The sequence below is a fragment of the Oryctolagus cuniculus genome, chromosome 6 (assembly GCF_964237555.1).
Source record: "Oryctolagus cuniculus chromosome 6, mOryCun1.1, whole genome shotgun sequence".
In the NCBI taxonomy this organism is placed as follows: Eukaryota; Metazoa; Chordata; class Mammalia; order Lagomorpha; family Leporidae; genus Oryctolagus; species Oryctolagus cuniculus.
The window spans coordinates 70,541,851-70,563,563 of NC_091437.1; positions in this window are offsets into that span (position 1 = coordinate 70,541,851).

Here is a 21,713-nt window from a genome sequence, read left to right on the forward strand (position 1 = left end):
CGCAGCAAAGTATATTGACTGGCTGCCACCTGGAGCCGCTGCATTTCTTGGAGAACTTTTATCTCCTGGGGCAAGAGGGGCAGAGAGGATGCTGACAGGCCTGCACTGGGACTGCTGGAGGGGCAGACTGTGGCAGGGGCAGGGGGCTGGCCTCTGGGTCTTTTAGCTAGAGAAGCCTTCCCTGGCCATCCCTTCCAGGCTCCAAGCTGTCTTCTGAGTAGCATACACACAGCCCCTCGCCCAGGAAGGAAGTTCTCCTGGATTCCAGTCCCTTAGCCACAGCCTCCCTAGGGATGCTCTCCTCCTTCTGTGTGTATCCATCCCAGTGGAGAGAGCAGACAGACACGCATGGGCTGGAGCCTGGGCTTTCTGCCCAGGGCATCTCTGACCCCTCCATCCCCTCTGTGCCTGGAAGATAGGGCAGAGCTGCTCACCTTTGTCATTTTCAGCATGTTGTTTTTTCCCTGGAAGGCAGAGTCCATCAGAACAGCCCCTGGCCTGTGACTAGCCCCTGGCCCTCCCCTCTGGGTAAGAGGAAGGAAAAGAAGGTGTCCCTGGGACAGGCTGTTAGCTCTGCAGAAGGGGACATGGTGGCTGAGGCTCAGGGAACTGCTGTCCCAACCATGTCTGATGGCAGGCAGGGAAAGTGAGGCCTGGGAATGGATGGGTGCACTGAGGCATGTGGGTGCTGCCTGACCTCACAGGGGCCCAATTTCTCTCCTTCCCTTGGGTGCCACCCAACTCAGAGGCTGAGCAGGCTCAGCCAAGACCTTGTGCAGCTTTGCAGTCAGGGACTCTGGCTATGCAGCTTTAACCGTTGGGGGACAGGGGTGGGCACCTGGTTGCAGGCTCCCGCACTCAGAGGGGATATGCAGGTGAGCCCTCCTCCCTGGGACAGCTTGTGAGGCCTCCGGAGACATGGGCAGCAAGGAGCTGGGGGCTGAGAGCTCAGCCCAGGACCCTCCCCCCAAGCCTCAGGGTCCTGGAGCCTGCCCCACCCATGGCAAGTTCACTCACATCTACGAAGTCCTTCATGGCGATGTCCAGCCTATCCAGATACATGATGAAAGTGCCAAGGAAGGGGACGGCTCCCTGTGCCATGAGGTGGTGGTGGTGGTGAGCAGCTGTTCTCAGGTGCCACCAAGGCCCGGCCCCTGAGATGCACTCCACCCCAGCTGCTGGAGCCCTGGCCACATTCCCCATTGGGAAGCTCCCCGCCCCTAAAGTGCCTTTCCCAATTCTCCCTGCATCCAGCCAACTGCCTCTAGAATCGGACAACCCTGGGAGCCCTGATGGCATGATAACAAGTCAGCTTGTGGGGTGCCAGCCCCAGCTCAGGCCCAAGTCTGCTGGGAGCCCTTCAGCTCAGGCCCTCAGCTCTGGTCTCTCAACTGGGGTCTCTCAGCTACTGTGGTGATGGGCGTGGGCAAACAAGGGAGGCAGAAGGCCCTGCTCCCTTGACATGGGCCCCCAGTGGGAGACAGGAGCCCCTGCCCCCCCCTCCCCAGGCACACTTGCCTTCTTCTGCAGCCGCTGCCGCATCTGTGTTCTCTGGGGGTTCTGCTCCCGGGCGGGCAACCTGCAGATCGCCATCTGCCAGGGTCAGGGTCACGTTCAGGGAGATAGTCCTTTCCTGACCGGCCCACATTTGTGCAAACCACCTTGAGCCCTGCATGTCTGGCTCACTTCCATTGGTATAATGCCCACCCTGCACTCCCCTCCTCCCACAACGTGCTCTGTATGGATTCATGCAGCTCCCACTGGGAAGGTGGCTTTGGGGGATTGACCACGCCTCCCTGTGCCTGCTCCTCAGCTGGAGAGGGTGCTGGCCTCCCCTCCCACCTCAGGTCCCCCTTGCGCTAAGGATCCTTTGACTGACCTGTGCCTCAGCGTGTCCCTGAGAGGAAGCCAGGCCCAGCACCCCATACCCTGCCTCCCTGGATGCACATGAGGCTCCCTGTGCAGACTGAGAGACAGGCTCATGCTGCTTGCTTCTCTCCTCGAGAAGACAGAAGTTCTGCTCCCAGGGCAGCCAGTAAGACCCAATGCTTGGCATCCCACTGGACTGCTCAGCCCCTGGCATTCCCAAGCTGTGCAATGTGTGGGGCAGGCTTGGCAGCCCTCCCCATGGAAGGCTGCAACAGAGAACCCTGTAGCAGGCCTGGTTTCCAAAGGACCTCTAGGGCCCCAGCACAGATGGAAGGAAGCCCTTGCTGCCGCATCCACCTCACAGCCTGGGGGAAGCAGGAACAGCATGGGAGCCAGAGACCTGTGGGTGCTCACAGCCCCCTCTGAGAGCCAAGCTGCTCTTGCTGCAGCCCATTCCCATTGCCCTCTGAGCCCGACTGCATCCCACGACCTGTGAACACAGCCCTCTCTTGGCCTGTTGTCCTAGCAGGCACACCCCAGGTTTTCTTTTCAAGCACACTTTCAGTGACACCAAAAGCTCCCCTCTGCCCTGATGCCCTTACAGCCACACCCCTTCCCCTCCTGCCAAGCCCTCACCCCTGTCCCTGAGCCCCCACTTTACCTTCATGGGCACATCTCTGTTGACTTTTTTGTCCTGTGTGCAAAGACGCTGAAATTTCCTGGCACTTTTTCTGTTGTGAGGGGAAAACCAGGAGATATTTGGATGGAATGGTGAGGTGGTGGATCAAACCCCTTTGGTTTAAGAACAAAGATCAGAGGATCCACCCTGCCTGGTAGTATCTTCTGTTTTGATTGTGTGTGTGTATGTGTGTGTGTGTGTGTGTGTGTGTGTGAGTGTTTACAGAGTTGGAGTGCCCAGGCAGGTCCAGTGCTGCGTGGTGCACAGGCGCAAGTATGTAGTTTGGAAGCCACATGTGCCTGACTAATGGAAATGTCATCCTGAGGCAGAAACCCAGTCCTCATGTCCCAGGGCCGCTGAAAGATGGTGCTCCCCACCCCTGCCCCCGGCAGTCCACGCCTCTCCCTGTGTCCCAGGATACCAGCCTCTGTGAGTCTTGGAGGATTAGTGCTTAGGCCCGAGGGTAGTCCCGGGTCCACCAGGTGCTTTGAGGGATGCACACCCACCTGGAGACTTCTCCCCACGTTGTTTTCAGCTGGCGTACCGGGTGGCTCTGCAGAGCGCAGAGGATGGTGTGGACCGAGCAGTAGTTCCGGAGAGCCAGGCACTCCTAGGGCAGGGAGCGGATGAATGGCAGGTAGGTGGCTTGGAGCCCCACCTGAGCCAGGCTCAGCCAGCTGTGCTGACATCCCCCTCATGCATCAGAGAGTTGGCCAGGGAGCCAGAGCAGGTCAGTGATGGGACCCCCTTGAGCCACGCTCACATGGGCTAGATTGGTTTCAACCCATGTCAGGGGCCTAGGCGGGAAGTGAGCATGTAGTTCTGGGACAAGTGAGTGAGATCAGGCCACCTCGTGGATCCCAAGAGCCCAGGGATTGGGCAGGATCTGTGACCACAGACTGTACACCTGAGAGCTGAGGAAGCAAAGTGGCACGTCCCTGCCGTGCAGAGAGGGAGCCCTGGGACAGCCTCAGCTTACCTTGGCCACCTTGATCCAGTGTTCCACCACGCGGGCCCTGTCCGCTGCCTTCATGCTGGGGTCCCCCAAGCACGTGGTTGTAACACAATGGGCCACGTGGTGGTAGTGGATGATGACAGCGAGAACAGTAGGGGGCAGCTGCGCATTGACCTCCTTGTTCTGCTGGATCCGGATGGAGCTGTGGCACTGATAGGGGACCACATTCTGGAAGAGCTCCTGGGGGCAAGAGGGTATCCCATGGGCACAGCCAGCCTAGCTCGAATGCAGTGAAGCCCAGCCACCCCGGCAAGTGACAGTGCTCGAAGCTGCAGCTCAGGTAGTTTGGCATGCAGCTCCCCAACATGGGAGCAGCTGGGCTATGTGTTCTGCCACTGAGGTCGCCTCGCTCCTGCCAGCCCAGATCCCAACCCTCCCAAGCCTTGAGGAAAGAGACAGAGGTGTGTGCTCCCAGGCATCCCGCCCAGTATCTCATCCTTCTGCTCTCACAGCATCTGCCCTGGAGTCCTTGTCCCTGTGCCAGTGCTGCTCCCTGTGGCAACTCCAACAAGGTGCTTGCTGTTTGATATGGATATGTGTGCTAGGACCCAGGACAGCTGTGGCATCGCAGGCAGATGGGAAGGCAGTGGGTGGACCTGGATGCCCTCCACCTAGGCCCGTCCAGTACCCTGTGGGTCAGATCCAGCCCTACTTTCTGCCAGGCCCATGTCAGTTGATCTGGAGAGTCACTGTGCAGCTGGTGTGGTTTGGGTGCCCTCTCTGCCAGCCATGGGAGAAAGGCAGCCTTGGGAGTGAAGACATTGGTCCAGTCACATAGGTGGTGGGACCTGAAGCCTGAACTGCAGCCAGGCCACTGGATTCTGGTCGGGGCAGCTGTGGGGAGGCTGGTGCCAAAGGGGTGTTCGGGCCTGGCCCTGCCGAGACAAGCCCGCTGCTCACCGCGTCCATCAGTGTGAACTGTTCCGCCAGCAGCTTGGCGGGGAATGTGGTGATGCTAGCCATCTTGCGAGGCTGGTTGTTTGCAGGTCCCGGACATGCGCAGGAGACTTTGGTAGTTGTCTTTGGTGCTGATTCTGTGCATGGTGGCAGCCTCAGTTTTGAAATGGATCCTGTCTCCAGAAGAGGTTCTAGCTCTGTGAGCAGTGGGGAATCTGGCTCTAAAGCCAGTGTTTGGCATGACTGCAGCCTGGCAAATAGAGCAGGAGCTGGGAGAAGAGAAAGGGTCAGCAACATCAAGCACTTTCCAATGGCCTCTCCAAAGCCAGGCGCGATCCCATTGCCTCTAAAGGGGCTCCAGCCCCAAAGCCCACCGAGAGAATCTCGCGGAGTGCAGTGCATCTTACCGACTGCTTCTGCCTGTGTGGGATTTGGGTAGGCCATCCTGACACGCAGAAAGCACGCATGGGTCTGCAGGTCTCCTCTGGGCAAGCGGACCTGCTTGGATCCGACCTTCATCTTTAGAAGCGGGAGATCCGTGCGATCGCAGAATTCGGCCTTGTACTTGGCTTTGCAGCTTTGCAAACAGGAAGCCATGTTCCTGGGGAAGGAGAGTGGGCAGCAGAGTCAGACTTGACCTTACCCTGCTTGCTGCCCTTCCAGGACTCCCTGTGTGGGGTGGGGCACGGAGCCTGCCGGTGAACTCTAGCTTCTTAAAGACAATGCCATGCTTTGCTGTTTTCCAAGGCGATTTCTTGACTGTGAATCCCAAGAGTTGCAGAGAGAGAGGGAGAGACACACACCGGGGCAGAGGTCTTGCATCCACTGCTTGACTCCCCGGATGGGCAGTGGACAGCACTGGGCCAGGCTCATGCGGGGAGTGAGGAGCTCCATCCAGGTCTCCCACATGGGTGGCAGAGGTCCAAATGCTTGGACCATGTTCCCCTGGTTTTCCCAGACCCCCGAGCAGGGTCCTGAATCTGAACTGCAACAACAGGGACACCAACCAACACCCACAAGGGATTCTGGCATTGCCGGCAGTAGCTTTCCTTTGGATGGCTTCCTTCTCATGTTCCTTTCAGTGCCTTCCCATTCATTCCCATGGTTTTCTCAGGTGGAGGCCCCTAGGCTCTGGCTCTGAGCAGACTTGGGAGTAGGTTGCTCCTGGGATGGTGGGTTGGGTTGGGTGGTCAGGGAGGGTAGGCAAAGCTGGAAGCAACTGCCCTGGGCATGGCTATGTGGGTGTTGTCTGTGAGCCCCAACATGCCCGCTCCTCTGCAGAACGTGTCTGCTCCTATCCATAGCACTGCTCTTCAGCACTTCCTTTGCATGTGCTGGGGCCAGAAGTTGGAGTTGCACCTACTGTCTGCCTCTGCCTTGCCTCAGCCCTCATTTTCCTGCCACTCTTTCGAGTGACAGAAGGCCACATCTGCACCCCAATCTCCCTGCATCTTAGTGTGACATGGGGTTCTCCTTGTGATCAGAGTAGGGGACGTTGCAGCTACTCCCAGAGGAGGTCAGCAAGCCTCAGCTCTGCCGCTGCAGGACAGGACTTGTATAGGATCTCGGCTGTGAGGGTCGGATTCCCCACAACTGTGAGGCCCTTGAATGCTTTGTTCACTGGATTTGTGGCAAGTGTCTGGAAAAGTGCACAAGGGAAGGGCTTCCCATATATGTGTAGAGTGAATGATTCCTTGTAGACCTGCCAGGTCGATGAGGGGTCTGGGCAACTGCTACCAACCCTGAGGGCAGCTGTTCTGTGCATATATCGAGGACAGGAGCAGCTGGAACAAGTAGGAAATGTGGCCGGTACGAAGGCATAGCAGCTTCCAATGCCCCTGCCCACATGTGATGCTGGCAAGCCATATCAGGGTTGGCCAGTTCAAGTCTTGGCTGTTGTCCTTGGTGTCCAGCTCCCTGCTAATGAGCCTGGGGAAGTGCCGGATGATGGCCTAAGTAGTTGGACCCCTGGCACCCCTGAGGGGGCCAGATAGAGCTTCAGGCTCCTCAGCCCGGCTTCCCAGAGCCCTGCTTTTTGCAGCCATTTGGGGAGTGACCCAGCAGATAGAAGGACGCATTCTCTCTTTCTCTCAGTCTAACTCTGCCTGTGAAAGAAAACATTTCTGATTCTTGAAAAAGGGGAAAGCAGGATTGCCATCTGGGAGGTTTTCCAACCATAGAGGCACATGGCCGGTTCCCACCTGAGTAGAAACATTGGTTCGTGAGGGTGCAGAGAAAGGAAATCAAGAGGTGTGACGCAGTGTGCCAGTAGCCCTGTCCACAGAGAAAGGCACCCGTTCCATGCCCGCCATGTCTTAAGTCGCTTAGGTCATCTAAAACATGTAAGATTCATCTCTGCATCACCGCAGTGCTGAAAGGCAGCTACCCACCTGTCGAATATCTGGTCTAAGTAATACGGAATGGTGGAGAAGTCGCTGTATGTACACAGGAAGGTGTTGAAGTAGCAGATCCTTTTTCCCAGGGGGCCCGGGACCAGGGCATCCAGCAGCATCTCTTTAGTGTCTGGCTGTAGGGTCCGCATGGCACAGACCTCTGCCAAGTAGAGCATGGACCCATTTCCATACTAGGGAGGACCAGAAAGGACGTGAGTCAGTGGCAGTTCCAGGGAGCACAGGGGAGCAGACACCCGGGTTGGGAGAAAACCCCAGTTGGGGCCAAGAGGCTGAACAGGGACTGAGGGATGAGAAAGTCCTGCGAGGGGGCCAGCAGTGAAAGATGATTCCGTGCCCCTTGGGGGAGCTAGAAATGAGGGCAACTGTGTGATTTGCTTTGCCACCAGACTGCAGAATGGAAACAAGTGGGCGGAGTAGGATATGAAGCCCCAGGGGAGGCTAGATCCTGAAAAGAGCCATAGTCAGAGGTGTCTGCCTGTGGCGTAATGACCACAGGCGTTCTGCCAAGTGACCTGACTTGAGGCATTACAACGACACATGTGTAGAGCCAGTCCCCAGCCAGCCTGGTCCTTGGAGTTTGTCCTCAGCAGGGCATCACTGCCTTTTCAGAGCCGAATTGTGGCCCCCATCCCCAACACACACGTGGGGTTGTTCTGACACCAGAGCACTTGAGTGTGACTGCTGCAGTTGGGCCAGTAGTCCGCAAGGAGGTGATTGACCTTACCCCCAGAAATGGCGTGGGCCCCATCCCATTACCTTGCTGTGCTCATTGGCAGATGTGACAGGAGCACAGAGAAGCCGAGGGGAGCATAGGAAATGAAACTGTGGATGGAGATGGCAATGAGCCCTCCTGAGAAATCACCTTGGCCATGCCCTGACATGCAGCCACCAGAAATGGGAACAAGCGACTCCTGTTGGGAGAGCTGCCCAACCTGGGCTCCTGTGCTTTGAGCAGCCTAGCTGACTGTGCTCCGTGAGAGACAGTGAGTCTGTGTCCTACAGCACCGCTGCCGTGGCAATGCAGCTGAATCCCAGTGCTTCCCAGCAGCCATGCAAGTGTGGCCACAGGGGCAATGTCATCCCATGGAATAGAACAGGTGGGGGCCAGGCTCCAGTCCTGTGTGGTATCTTCAGCCTTTTGGTTGAACCCTCTGCCCTTTTGTGTGGGAAAACCTTCCTGGTAGGATCACTGAGTCCTAAAGCTTGGAGAAGACCTGGAAGGCAGTGGAGCTGACTAAGGACTGCACAGGATTCTTGGACTAGGTGGGCAAACATTCAGCACCATGGCCACACACGATGCTTGTGTGAACAGGGAGTTTCCCAACACCCAGTTGCCAAGGGGCTGAGATTTCTTTGAGAGTGGGATGGGGGTCAGTCACTGAGTGGGAGATCACGAGGCCAAAAGCCAGGGGCGTTCCTCCCTTCAGGATGTGGTTCTAGGCACACCGTGGTCATCTCGTGCCCCAACATGTGGGTACTCCTGGGCCCCTCGCTCCCTCCACACCGGCATTAGCCACGTTGTTGGCCTGACTCACGTGTCCATTGACGATGCCTGTGGCTTCCTCATGTGTTCTGTCTGTGGACTCGAGTGTGGAGCTCTGCAAAGAGAGTGTGTGGCAGCCCAGACCGGAGGCATCAGTGTCGTGCTTGGCTGTCCCCACAGAGAATAATTCCCCCCATGAGGCATTCTGTTACCCAGGTCGGGAAAGTAAGGGCCTCTGTACCCTTGTGCAGCCAGAGAGGTCTCCAGAAGACAAGAGGAGGTCCCCCAACACCCACTTCCCCAACCGGCTGTCCACAAAATAGGGTATGAACACGCAAGACACAGGAGGCTCCAACACGTGAATCGTGTTGCTGGGCAGCAAGAGCCCCTCTTCTTCTGCCACTGTCATGGTGAAGGGAGGGGCAAAGAAGACCCAGATGGGGTCACAGGTGATCCCCTGCCAGGACGGGACTGTTCCGCTACCTGGGGCTGCCTCCTGGGCTGTTCTGTTCCCTGGGGTGGCCTTGCAGTAAGAGGCCACAGACACCCCGTGTGAGAGCGGAGCCAATGTCTCAAGCGCCGGAAAAGGCCAGAGCCTGGCAACGATTGGCAGCAACGAGAGAACATGGTCTTCTCCTGAACGTCTCCCATCAAGTGAGCCACTAAGGACTGTTGCTATCAGAGTGTAAGTTCTATCACCAAGGAAGTGAGGTCACATCTTCAAAGTTCCATTCTGTGGAGCCTTTCCCTTAAGAAGATATGCCAAGGCCCCTCTGGGCTGCTGCCACAATATCATCCCCTTAACTGTACACAAGGAGACAAACACAGTGCCATTCCTCAGCTCCCTCAAGAGACTTGAATGTAGACAGGGCCCTAAGCCTGTGGACAGACAGACAGCTGGGTCCCAAACCTCCTTTTCGTATCATTTCCAAACACTCTAGCATGTTCCTTCGGGAAAACCCCTAAGAAACAAGCAAGGTATGGAGACCCATGAAAAGCCAAGGTTAGGGACCCAACAGACTCTAAACTGCATCTTGAGTCGTGGATCCTGCCCCTTCGGGAGATGTGGAGGTCACAGCTTAAAGCGCATCTTCCCCGAATACGGGTTCAGTGTCTCTGGCTATGATAGCAGCCATGTCCAAGAACTCCAGAAGAAGGTGAGAGAGCTCACCTGAAAGCCATGCCCCCAAATTGGCATCAGATCTCCCATCTTCAACATGCAGGGCCCCAGAAACAGGCCACCTTATCGATAGAGCAAAAGACCTCACAGAAAATCACTAGGGCTGGGGGATCAAATACTGGCTAGGAAGCTTCATTGTGACCACAGAGAGTGGCATCCATTTGAAAATAGGTCTGAGCTCATTCCAATTGTCCAGCCTCTTTAGAAGAGTGCAATACTAAGGATGCCTGAGGAAATAGACTCCTTCCAGGTCTGGTTTGCTTGGTGTTTTATGAAAGAATCTCAGAGGACATGGGTGAAATCATTTTCCTCGCTAGGGAGTCAAGTGAGGGACTTGGCATTAGACTTAGCTTGTAATCCCTAGAGTTTTGGGTGAGCTGCTTTCTTTTCCATGTCCTCCAAGCAATAGGAAGAGCCCTAGTCCTCCCTGCTTCAACCGATAAGACTGGGGAATTAAGAAAGTCATGAACGAGGCCAGGAGTCATTTGGGTACATTTGTAAGATTTATTTATTTAATTTCAAGTCAGTGTTACAGGGAGGCAGAAGAAGACAGAGATAGATAGGTAGGTAGGTACGTAGGTAGGTAGGTAGATAGATAGATAGATAATAGAGTTCTTCCATCCCTTGATTCAGTCCCTAGATGGCCACAATGATTGGAGCTGTGCCGATGCAATTCCAGCAGCCAGGAGCCTGCTCTGGGTCTCCCAACCGGGTGCCAGAGCCCAAGCATTTGGGCCATCATCCACTGCTTTCCCTGGGCCCAGTAGAGAGCTGGATCAGGAGAGGAGCAGCCGGGACTCAGACCTGCACCCATACGGGATGCCAGCACTGCAGGAGGTGCCTTGACCTATGATGTCGCCATGCCATCCATTGTGCTTTCTGTTTTCAAAGAATTCCTATGTATTTGTTTGAAAGGCAGGGACACAGAGATTTTCCATCTGCTGGTTCAGTCCCCCAAAACTTAAGTCAAATAAAGTGCCTCAGACTCCATTTGGGTCAACAACCTGTGTGGCAGGAACCCAAGGATTTGAATCATCACTGACTGTCTTTCCAGGCTGTACGTCTTTCCCAGGCCATTAGCAGGGAGCTGGATAGGCAGTGGAGCAGCCGGGCCTCAAACTGGTGCCCATATGCGATGCCATTGATGCAGGCGGGCGCTTAACCTACTACACTACAGTGCCAGCCCCTCCTAATGACTTCTTATCTCTCATTTTCTTTTGTGCATCATCTACAGGTATCTACTGACACATTGCAATGGGAATCTATAAACTATTCACACCTATAAACATTTAGTTTAGACTTCCACTTCATCCACATAGAAGCAATGTAGTTCCAAATGACTTGCTACAAAATACACATGAGATCCGTATGTATAGTCATTGCCAGTTCTGTGATTTTACTTTAAATTTCATTCCAAGTTGTAAAAGTGATTTCTATTCCATGGCGGTAGTGAAGATCCTGTATGTGTCTTTTCCTTTTCTCTTACCCTGGGGCGCTTTGCCACTTTTTGGTTGTTCTGTGTTGCTGCCATGTAGTGTCGATTTGCTTCCAGGAGAGGGCAATAGAGCTTCCCTGTCAGGCAGGTCTAATGCTGATGCTGTCCCTTAACTTGTCCATAAGAAGATGTCATTTTGGTTGGAAGTTTATTCCTTCAGTTATGTGAAGATAAGCTTTCACACGCTTCAGGCCTGTAAAGTTTCTTGTGAGAAACCTGATCGTCTTACCGAATTTGTAGATTCTCATGCATCGCTTTTGATAATTCTCTGGGGGAGGATTCAAGACCTAGAATTCTTGAGAAGGAAATCCTGGTCAACTCTGGTAGATGTTCTTCCACTGAAGTCACCAAAGTATCCCTTTCTACCAGTCATGCCTAGAGAGTGATTTTCTACACATCCTGTGCACCCCCAACTTGCGGTGTGCTCTAAAGGTACTGATGGCCTGCTGTGTGTTCAATACCACCTGCTGTACTTTGTTCCTACTTGCTGTGGGGACAGGACATGTCTGGTTCACAGTGGATACTGTGGGGTTTCAGCTGAAGGGGTTTTCGTGTGTTTCACTGGATCAACCTCCCTGTCTCCCTCCTCCCTGCCTGTCTCTCTGGCACTCTGCCTTTCAAACAGTAAAATAATTTGACCAGCCAATCTATAGCAGCAGAGAGGCCCTAGTTCACTGGTGGGTGCAGTCAGAAAAATTTTCCCAAAAGGCTGTATGCAAGTTTATTGAGAGCTTTAGTCCTGCCCACCACCGCCTCGGCCACCATCTAATAGTGAATCACATCACCTGCAAAGCAAGCTCGAAACCCAGTAGTAGCCAGTTTCCAGTCTCCCTTCCCCCAGCAATTGCAACTGCCAATTAGTTCTCGGTCTGTGAGTATGCTCTAGATGTTTCATAGAGCTAGCATTATAAACTATTCTCTGCTGTGTCTGGATTCCCTCAACTTGCACCATGGTTTCAAGTTTTGCCTATGCGGTAGCCCGTATCAGTACTTGTATTCTACTTCATGCTGAATTCCATCATATGAGTAGACCATATTGTGTTTATTCATTCATCTACTGATGGACACTGGAGCTGTGGTTGTGTTTTGGCTAGTGTGAATCCTGTGAAGTCTTCTGGGTAAATATTTTTCAAACTTGTTTCCGGGTCTTTTAGATAGCTCGTTGAGAATGCAACAGCAGGTTCATGGTAATTTGAATAGCCTCGAGGTGGTTTGGAAGGGGTATCTATCTCCTTGCAGACTTGATTTGTGATGGCCAATGACCAATAATAGTGTGTCCTTTCAATATAGCTCTTGTGCTGTTCGTCTTTGGAGAAATGTCTGTCCTTGCCCTTGGCCATTGTTGAAGTGAAGTTGTGGGTGAACATTGTGATGCTGTGCGTTAAGCCAGTTTTGGGAAAGTGACTTCTCTCCTTTTGCTTGCTTTTCCTAATTTGCTCTCATACAAAGGACTTAGCAGACATCGACTGGAATAAATCATCACTCTTGTGGTGGGCATCTGGTCCAGGGATTAAAGTACCACAAGGGGCATTCATATCCCCTTTTGGAGTCCTTGTTCCTCTGTGCTTCTGATAGAAGAGCCTGCAGATGCACCTGTGAAACAGACTATGCCCCAACGGATGACAAAATGCCACACAATTCCAAGACCCAGATTGAAGTGCTGGCTCCTGGCTTTGGCTTAGTCCAACCAGCCCTGGCTGTTGCAGGATTTGGGAAGTGAACCAGGGAATGGAAACTACTCTGTCTTTCCCTCGCTGTCACTCTACCTTTCTATACTAAATCAAGAAATATGAAATATGAACCCAGAAATCTTCCAAGGAAATCAGGAAAGATATTAAAAAATAAAAATACAATGAGAGTCATTAGGCTTTGGGTGAGTTTGTTTCCTTCTGTGTTCTAGAAAGAGGACCATCATCTTTAAATGATATCAGCATTTAGTCCACCTCTAAAGAACTGAGCAGACTGTGAATTTTGTCTATTTTAGAGTATTCACTGTAGAATAATGGTTGGCTTTGATGGATTCTTCGTTCAGTTTTCTTGAGATGTGGAAACACACACAACACACACACACACACACACACAGACACATTGACAGACACAAGCAAAGTAACGGAGAGAGAGAGAATCTCTATCCACTAATTCACTCTCCAAATACCCACAACGGTCGTGGCTGGGCCTTACTGAAACCGGGGATTGAGGTCCCTGTCAAACAGGCTCCATGTGGTGTTCAGCTGATTTGCTCTCTGGCCCTTCTGCCTTCAGCCTTGCACCATGTGACAATGCAATAGTAAGACCTTCATCAGACAAAGCATGCTGATGCCCTGATGTTGGACTTCCCAGGCGCTCTAGGTGTGAGAACTATAAATTTCTGGTCTTCACAGATTATCCAGTCTCAGGCATTGAGTGTTAGCAACACAAACACAGAAACCACATATGCCCCTATACTTGTGGAGTTAACTCCCAGAAGTGACAGTGCCAGTGCAAATGGCAGATCTACTGTAGAACTCTATTGCTAGATTCCCCTTTGATAGAGGTTGCATGGTTTCGCATGTTCATTACCACTCCTCGAGGAGTGTCTTCTTATTCCAATATATGCTGCCAAGTACTTGAATTGTAGCCAAATGAGAGATGTGCAGTTTCTATTTGCATTGCCCTGCACAGGAGAAAGGTGGCGCTCTTTCCATTGGAAGAAAAGCCACTTGTGTCCCTTTTCCTGTCAACTGTCCTTGTCCTTTGCCCATCTTTCTGTTGGAATGTTGGCCATTTCTCCCTCGTTTCCAAGAACAATGTGTACGTTAGGTTTCTTTCGTTTTGATATACTAGGCAGACCACCTACACTTTCCTAGTTGGTATTTGTTTTTCCTTTATCTTGGTTTGCCATGCATGAATTAAGGTTTGTGTGTGGCTGAATATAACAGCCTTTTCATTTATAACTAACGCATTTTGTTTCCGAGTTGGCAGGGCCTTTGCCACGCTTCCCATCTTAACATTATAAAGGAACAGAGACAGAGAGAGAGGAGAGGAGCTCCCAACTGCTAATTCACTTCCCAGTCCTGCAAGTGCCTTGAGATGTGCCAGACTGCAACTGGGAACTGGCAATTCCACCCAGGTCGCCCATGTGAATAGCGTGGAACTTGTTATAGGAACCATTGTTTCCCCAGAGGTATTTTAGTAAGAAACTGGAGTTAGGCTCCAGAGATGAGTATCAAAACCAGGTACTCTGATATGAGAAATGGGCATCGGAACTCACCATCAAAGCATCTAAGCCATTAGGCTAAATTCCTTCTCAACCCATGTTTCTTTTGTTAAGAGTATCCCTTGACTGTCACACCCTTACTTCCCACTCCACAAAAGCAAGCATCAGCCTTGGATTTGTTGGAAGCGCAGTGCACCCTCTACTACTAGACGAGACAGGAAAATAGACTACTAGATGTCCATAATTTCTTCCCAAGTGGGATCTTCTAGAGAAAAGACGGAAAGAGCGTTGCCCTGGGTGTACAGCAAAGAGCCCCTGTAGACACTGATTTTCTCTACACAGTGCACAGCCAGCCATGGAATCCTGGATTATTTTATTTCCAGTTTTTCCCAGACACCTTTTATGGAAGCTATACCAACTTGATGCATTTCCTAAACACAGCTTTAGGAACATAGTGATTCTCCCACCATACCTAACTTCACAGCAGCCCTCCCACCTTTCTTCCTCCTCTGTCTCCTTTAGGGGCATCTTCTCTGACAGGAGTAGAATTTACCTAGAACTTATTAACAAAACATGACGGGCTGAATACTATACGTATTTGGAAACTTTGGAATGGCATATACTTCTATGAAAAAGAGTGAGCATTTGGAGATGCATTTCACTGAACAATGATGTATTTCCTTTTTGATGTGTTTCTCTATTTGTTGACAAAGAGTAGCTGTACATATTGATGTGGTATAATGTAATATTGCCCTACATGCATACATTTAAATGATCATATTAGGTCATCCGCATCCACCGCTTCCCTATTCAAGGTTTCTTTGTAGTATGTACATTCAGAAGTCTTTCTTCTAGCTTTTGAGAAAAGACTGTATGTTTGGTGAAGTATTATTACCCTACTATGCACTAGAACACCGGCAGGCTTGTTTTTACAACAAACAAGAGATGAAAGTGCTTTTGAATTCAATGAAAGTAAGGCTTTCTGAGATTTGACTTACGTATGTCTATAGTATCTGTTGTGGTGGAGTGAGTTAACTTTGGAGAAGAACCCAAGGGCGGTGTGACTTTTGCGAGCATGAGACATTCTTCTAGCTTATAATCCATAGATGGTGTCATTCACGTGAAAGTGTGGTAGATCTTTGTGACCAAGTGGTACTGTTAACTCACATACCTCAACTCTTTGAGCAGAGAGGTCCTGCATGGGAAGTCAGTGCACAGTGACCCCTGCTGAGAATTTCAGAATTAGCACATCAGCGAACACCTGAGGATCTTGACCTGAGCTGCCTCAGCTGTGGAAGCCTGTGGAATCCACTGACTCCTTCCATATTTAGACAGGGCCACGGGGAAGAGGAAGTTCTTTTGTGCCTTCTGAATAAAGTGTATCCTTTGTGGATGACCACTTCTTTCTCTTGGGGTCTACCCACAGAAGTGGTTCATGAGGAACCCTGTTTGCCACAGTGTTTTGTCTTCCCATGCCTGACATGCTCTCATAGGTGTTTTAGCCACATCAGAATGTCTTCAGGGTTGATTCTGAGCCAGGGTGTTATTTGAGGTCATTGTCATTCTGGGAGGCTGCTATATGCAATACTTCCCGTGTTGGAGCATTCAGTCTGTTTTGATTCTTTCTATTATTATTATTGTTATTATTATTGTTATTATATCTGTGCTCTATTTATTAATATCTAGTATCTATTTTTATAGAAAGCTTTTATTTACTAGATAAATTACATAAGTACAGCTTTCAGATTGTAGCTGTTCTTCCCACCTACCTGCCCTCCCACCCCCAAACCACCCCACCCCCTACTCCCTCTCACATCCCATTCTTCATGAAGATTCATTTTTAATTATCTTTATATAGAGACCAACTCTATACTCAGTAAAGATTTTCACAGCTTGCACCCACACTGACATGCAAAGTGGAAAGTAATGTTTGAAGGCTAGTTTTACCGTGAATTCTCATAGTACACCACGTTAAGGACAGAGGTCCTACAGGAGGAGCAAGTGCACAGTGACTTCTGTTGTTGATTTAACAATTGACACTCTTATTTATGATGTCAGTGATCAGCCGAGGCTCTTGTGACGAGCTGCTAAGGGTATGGATGCCTCTTGAGTTCACAAACTCTGCCCTTGTTTAGATAAGGCCATCCTTCAAGCGGAATTTCTCTCCAGCATTCAGAGAAAGAAGGTACCTCCTTCTTGGATGGCTCCTTCTTTCCCCTGGGATCTCACTCACGGAGATCTTTCATTTCTACTATCAATTGATAATCTATCTCAGCCAGTTCTCCTTTTTTTTCTTGTTGTAACTTGGCCTTAACTCAAAGAATCTTAGGTTGTTCTTCAAACTTGAGGCAAGAGGATTGGACATAAGACATTGCTTTCAGTATTGTCAGAGTTTTGTATCTTTGTGATTGTGGCAAGTAGCATGCTTACAATTTCCTTTAGATAAATGACCACAGTGGCTGACATACTGATGTGTTTTCTTTTTTCATTGTCAGAAACTCTCACTTCGAAGAGTAACAGTGTGTTGACTGACGTAACTTGGAGTTCCAATGGAAGCGATGTGTCAAATGAAGTGAAGACACACTCTGAATCACATAGGGATAATGGACACGGTTCTAGAATGTAGAGGCTTTGGAACGGGGATATTTTGGGTCTAGAAGATGGGGCCAGTGATGGTAAGTTTCTAATGTTGTCAGAAAGTCAGGTTTTGTTCCATATTGGATTCATTATTGGGCGAAGAATTCATTCTCAAAGTTATTATAGGTTTTGATGTTTTTGTGAGGCTTAGCCTCTGTGCCAAGCCTTTCGAAATGCTTTCTGATGTAATGTTTCTTACAGTAACGACTAAGAGCTAGGACTGGTATTATTGGTAACAACTTGAGTTTGGATGTGTAAACTCTGTTGGGGTTCATTGTTAGATCCCCTTGAGTTCAAAGCCAGTTCTCTGAACTCCTACCGAATGCTACACCCACACTACTGCCTGGCTAACTTGTGGTTATTGGGACAAGACTAGAACAGTGCATGTGTGATGGGAGTGTAACTTTCACCAGTTTTGTTTGCTGTGAGTAGTTTGTGTTGCCTCATGGTTTAGACAGTTGAAAATAGGGTTTCTCAGTCTTGGCACTGTTATCGCTTGGGTCCAGATACCTCTGTCGTGAGGAGGAGGACGTTCCTGTGTGTTGCAGAAAGTTTTAGAGTTTCTCCAACGTCTCCCCAGTACATTACAGTGACAGCATCAGTCCCCGTGGACACTCCCAAAGAGGTCTTCTGAGGTGAGGCATCCCCTGAAGGACACACCCCAGTTGATAGACACAGACAAGAATTGTAGAAATCATGTACTTTTCCAAATCTTAAAAGAGATAGCTTAACTAGACTATTTAGACATCTTAATGCACTCAAAGTAAGCTGGGAACTTTTCATCCTCACCGTTCCTATTAGTGACTTACGCTTAATATGAACAAGTTAGGTTTGTAGAGACAGCCTCTCTAGAAGATGGCCAATATTCTTTTTTCTTTTGCACTTGGCTGAGTTATTTCCTTTGATATCTGCTGGGTCTTCTGAGCTGAAAATATCCTCCTTTTACAAGGACATTTGGGACTGAGGGCATTCCCTGTTTAGTGGTAAGGAAAATCACCTTAATGATGTGAAGTGAAAAAGATCATGGTTTGTACGAAAGGAGGTAAATACAACATGCACAGTTAGCTAGTTACTTGCACAGGCAATGGAGACTCGGCAAGGGTATCCAAGAGCTAACAAATGTGGTTAACTTTGATTGGGTGGGGTTAAGAGATGCGAGAAACCAAGTGACTAGAAAAGAGGCCAGGGATAACTTTTTACTGTCTGAATGTAGTTTTAACCTTTATTCAGGAACAGGGCTATACTAACTACTGAGAATACAAATAGTTGTAAACCATTTAATGATTTGAAATGAAGTAAGTTGCAACTTGTGCCTTTTTAGGTGAATTGCATTTCCCTGACTGGGAGCTCGACAGGGACAGGGAAGGTGCTGGTGAATGTAACGAGCTTGAAGATGGCAAGGGTGCCGTGGGTCCCTCAGACTGTGCTTCTTGTGCAAGTCGGCAGTCTTTGACGAGTGATGACAGGCTCTCTGAGTTTGCTAAGGTAAGAATGGATCGTTTCAGAAACTCCTATTCTTTTATAACATATGTTCATCAAGGCCTTTTGGTGTTTCTCCCACCGTTCCTTCTCAGGGATCGTCCTTTTCACTCTCAGAGCTTTCTTTTGAGCTCCACACCTTGGTCCTTAACTCACATGCTGGTGCTGTGCTTCTCAACATGGGGAAATATGGAGCTCTCTCCCCCCTGACTCTCCACTGCCAACTAGGCAATGAACTTTGGTTGTCCCTCCAGGGCCCTAGTACAGATATGTCAGGGTTTGCTTAGTTGAGTATGCAGCATTTACATCATTGTAATTCCATAAGGACTCTTGATCATCAAGACCAGTGCTAATTATCATGATGCTCTTGAACAATGAGTTGTGTTACTTGGATTTTTTAAAAAAACGTATTGGTGTGAAAGGCAGTGGGGCCCAGAGATTGTCCATCTGCTGGGTTCATTCCCTGAATGCTCGCAGCAGCCAAGGGCTGGGTCAGGCTGAATCCAGGAGCCTGAAACTGCATTTGGGTCTAGCACTCGTGTGCCAGGGCTCCAGGTACTTGAGGCTTCTCTGACCACCTCTCTGGGTGCACATGAGCAAGAAGGTGGAATCTGAATTGGAGCCAGGACTCAAACCCATGCCCTCTGCCCTGGGGTGTATGCATCCCCAAGTGGCATCTTGACCAATGCGTGAAACACCTGCTCCCCATATTGACCCTTTCTTAGGTCATTTTGCTGAACATTCATAGAATCCTCATATTTCTTCATTGTCTTACAGTCTCATAAACATTTCTATACTTAACAGACTTTCAGTTTCATTTTCTTGGTGAATGTTTCCCTACCACCTCCTAGTTGCTCCAATGTGGATTCAAGATGCTTTTCTCTTTGTGGATGTTGTCACCCTGGGGTTTCTGTTCCCCATCATTCTAGGAATGTGTTCACTTCTTTGCTGATGGTGCTCCTTGATCTTGCATTTCATGTTTTCCTCAGAGTTTTTTTTTTTCCACGCTTGATTTTGTAAAAAGTTTTATGTATTTATTTATATTTATTTAGTTGACAGGTAGAGTTATCGACAGTGAGAGAGACAGAGACAGAGAGAAAGGTCTTCCTTCTGTTGGTTCACTCCCCAAATGGCCCCCATGGCCTGCGCTGTGCTGATCTGAAGCCAGGAGCCAGGTGCTTCTTCCAGGTCTCCCATGCGGGTGCAGGGCCCAAGCACTTGGGCCATTCTTCACTGCCCTCCCGGGCCACAGCAGAGAGCTGGACTGGAAGAGGGCAACCGGGACTAGAACCCAGCATACATATGGGAAGCCGGCACCGCAGTCAGAGGAATAACCAAGTGAGCTAGGGTGCAGGCCCCTCCACCCTTGATTTTCTGGAGCACATCTTCTGGCAGGTTCTGAGCAATGGCATACAGAAGCGTTTTTGATGCTTGGCATCTCTAACTATGCTTTGATCTTACTGTCCTGTAATGTAGGATTGAAAACATGTATGTACTTTTAGGTTGGAAATGGTTTTTCCCAAGTTCTGAAGGCACTGATGCATTGTCTTTCAGCTCAAGGATTTTGTGAGTCAGGCTGAAGCTTCTCATTTTTGATCTTTGAAGGTTTTGGTGTTGCTAGTGGTTTTCAGCAGTTAATTGGGACGTGCTTTGGTATGTTTTTCTGCTTAGCGTTTGTCAAGTGTTTTGGATCTGTGGGGTTCTAGGTGTCGCCAGGACCACCCCCAGGTTTGCTCATCTGTAGGACACTGGAGATGTGGTGTAGAGGCATCTCAGGGCTATAGGGAAAGGAGAGGAAGCTGTGTCATCAATTCCCCATGCTCGTCTCCCAGTAGATTCACCTAACATGGACAAGCTATGGAAGTTGTGCTCTTCTTGGAGAGCTCTAGCTATTCAATGGGCAGGTTTTGACTGGGGCTCCTACTCGGTGTTCTCTCTTCCTACCCTGTCCTAGAATCCCAGGCTTCCAGAAGGCAAATCCATATCAGTATAAACTGTACATTTTCGCAGTTTCGGCATACATTGTCCAATGTCTGTTCATTTGTCTAAATAGGAACATGAGATATCTTTCCCATGATCATGGCATATACTTAGAGCACCTGTGGTTTCTGTGGTAGTGTTTTACCATGACCACTAGACCGATCTTTGGTTTTCTTGGCTCAAGTTACTCCTTTAGTACATTATTTGTATTTTAATTGTTTTCAAGATATATTTATTAAAGGCAGAGTGACAGGGAGGCTGGGAGAGTGAGAGAGCGACCTCCAATCTGCAGGTTCCCTCTGCAAATGGCTGCAATGGCTGGGAGTGAGCCGATCGAAAGCCTACAAGTGTGCAGGGGCCAAACCATTTGTGCCAAACCCTACTGCTTTCCCAGGCCATAGCAGAGTACTGGATCAGAAGAGGAGCAGCCGGGCCTCGAACAGGCGGCCCCATGGGATGTCGGCACTGTAGGCATCACCTTTCCCTGCTATGCCACAGTGGCAGCCCCTGTGCTTTCATGTTTGAAAGAATTCTGACTCATTGGTTGGAAGGCAGAGACACAGAGATGTTCCAGCTGCTGGTTCGGTCCCCAAATACTTGAGTCAAGTACAGTGTCTCCAACGCAGCACGTGTCTCCAACCTGCGGGGCAGGGACCCAGGTGTTTGAAATATCACTTCCTGTCTCCCAGGCTGTATGTCTCTCCCTGGCCATTAGCAGGGAGCTGGGTAGGAAGCAGAGCAGCTGGGACTCAAACGGGCACCCATGTGGGATGCCTTTGCTGCAGGTGGATACTTCACCTGAATACATACAAATCTCTGTGTATATATATGTATACATCGATGAAATTTTTGTCAGTGTTGGCTTCCCAAGATTGTGCACTTTTATTATGTGCATTTCCCACTGAATCTCACAGGGAATTCTCTCTAGTGACTAGGGCTGAGTTGTGTTCTTGGGACATTTTGCTGGTCACTGGTGACACACATCATTTGGAAAACACTGTATAGAGGGGACCACCATCTGAGCCTAAAGGGCCCTAAGCAGCAAACTCCCAAAGCTCGTGGGAGCAAGTGTAGAAGCAGTGAGAGCGTTGTTCTCGCCAGATACCGATGGATGTATGAATTGCGCTTCAGAACAGACCCTGAGGGACTCTCTCCACGAGACAGCATGGGGCTCCATGTAGGAGCCTCAGAACTGAAAGAGCACTCATGGTGTGGCATCCTTGCATGGGGAGACACACCCCTCTCGAATCTGCATGAATGTCTTTGTCTGTGGATCTAGAGAATGGTCTCTAATTAGCAGGGCAGGGAAGGGATAAAGAGGAAGAAGGACACTCATGGTCTACCATGTATACTACTTTAATGAAAGGCCTAACCAACTGGTACTAATCA